This window comes from Microtus pennsylvanicus, chromosome 16 (genome assembly GCF_037038515.1).
Source record: "Microtus pennsylvanicus isolate mMicPen1 chromosome 16, mMicPen1.hap1, whole genome shotgun sequence".
In the NCBI taxonomy this organism is placed as follows: Eukaryota; Metazoa; Chordata; class Mammalia; order Rodentia; family Cricetidae; genus Microtus; species Microtus pennsylvanicus.
The window spans coordinates 15286849-15289043 of record NC_134594.1 but is presented as its reverse complement, the minus strand read 5'-3'; positions in this window follow the sequence as shown (position 1 = coordinate 15289043).

Here is a 2195-nt window from a genome sequence, read left to right as displayed (position 1 = left end):
CTTTGCTTTGCCTTGGTCCAATGAGAATTTCAAGTCTAGACAAACAAAGTTTGAAGGTGGCATTTTCCAAATCCCCCCCCCCCCAAATGTGGATATTTAAACTCCATCAAATGCTCAGTATGCCTGCATGGGTTTGTCTAGTGAACTGCTGAGCTAATCTCCCTCCGTAATGCAGATGGAAGAAGCTGCCATCGCTCTTAGGATCTAGATATGAATGGCACCAGAGTGGACACGTTTACTCTGTGATGGCCACACACTCATGAAGTTTGGCTGAGCCCCTACAGACTGGTCGGTAGCTGTCCTCTGGACTGAGAACACACACATCGGTGACTGCCACGTTTCTTTCCATCTATTTCTGTCTCATAGCAATGAGCAGCCCAGGAGGCTTCTAAACTTTATGAAGCCAGTGTGTTGCGATTTAAAGTATATTCAACAACATTAGTAATAATAACAGGCCTGGTTGGAAAGATTACACAAATACAATAAGGCTTGATGCCTCCAAGGAGGCAATCAATGCACAGGAACCTCCCCCAGGAAGATCGTAAGACACAAAAAAAAATTGATCTTTTTTCTGTGATGATAAAACTTTCAACTTTATTGGAGCTAAAATTCTATTCAGTCTGGGTTAGGGCAGTCTGTGATTGTCCCCAGCGTATTGCTATAATGTGTGAAATTACATCTCAGAAGAGTTAATGATATTCCTCAACACATAAACAGAACAAAGACTGCCAGATTTTTTTTTCCCCTGCACATATTAGCATGGGGAGCTTAGTTTTACTTCAAAAAGCAACTATTTGGGAAATACTCTGAATTATTTAAATCTAATGTCAAATAACTGAGAAAAGCCATTATGCTTAGAAATGGCCTCAATTTTGCTTTTCATTTTCTTTCTGTGTTCATGACAGACAAGTAAACAGTACGACAGAGGAGGCGATGTGGTCGGACAGCCATTGACTCAGAGCAACATGCTGCTCTGCACAATAAGAAAAGTGTAAAGTATATCTGGGAGGTGGGGGCACAAGTCTTCAATCCCAGCACTTGGGGGGCAGAGAGAAATGGATCTCTGTGAGTTTTAGGTCAGTCTGGTCTACAGAGCGAGTTCCAGGAAAGCCAGAGCTACACAGAGAAAACCTGTCTTGTAAAACCAAAACCAAACAAACAAAAAGTATAGACATAAATGGGGCTACAAATTATGGATCAATTTTGGAAAGTTTGAGATGGGGGCTGTGGAAATGGCTCAATGGGCAAAGACTTGCCCTTTTAAGTCCAGATTTCCAGAACCCAGTTGAAGTCAGACTTAGTGGTGCAGGCCCACAATCCTATGGCGACATGGTGTCAGGGACAGACAAGAAATTCCCTGCAGGAACATGGTGGACTCATAAGGACTGGCACCCCAGGCTTTCCACTGGCTTCCCCAAACACAAACCAACCAGGGATGTATGTGGTGATATTTTGTTTATGCTATAACAAATAAAGCTTCCCTGAAGATCAGAGGGTGGAGCTAGCCACTAGTGAATCATAGAGGCCAGGCAGAGGTGGCACACACCTTTGATCCCAGTACTTGGGAGGCACACACCTTTAATCCCAACACTAAAAAGGTAGCAATAGGAATATAAGGCAGGTAGAGAAAGGACCTCACACCCATTCAGTCTGAGGATTCGTAGAGACAGGAGCTCAGCCCCTTCGGCCGGAGGATTGGGAAGAAGTAAGAAGTCTCCTCTAGTGGCTCTGTGAGAAGGTATTGTCTGTTTGACTCTTTCACAGTGGCACATGGGTAGATGGGCCACCTGATTTGGTCAGAGTATCCTTGTCTCTTCCTTTCTGCCCAGAGTTGATCCAGGGAATCCCACTGCCTCTGTTGGGATCCCTGCTGCTCTTGTGGAACCTTTGTTGTGCATGTTTGAATAAGCAAAGAAGTAGACCAACTTTTCAAAGGGAGAGAGAGATCGGGAGGGAGAAAGAAGGAAGAAAGGGAGGGAGGCAGAAAGGGGTGGAATGAAATATCCTTGTGTCTTGTGTCTGTGTGTGAGCATTCACATGCACAACACTGCAGGTAATGTCCGGAGGGCTGGGATAGAGAGGCAGATTCCCTGGACTTACGGGTATTGTGAGCTGCCTCATGTGGGTGCGCAGAACCAAAACCAGGACCTCTGGAAGAACAGTGTGGGCTTTTAGCTTCTGAATCGTCTCAACAG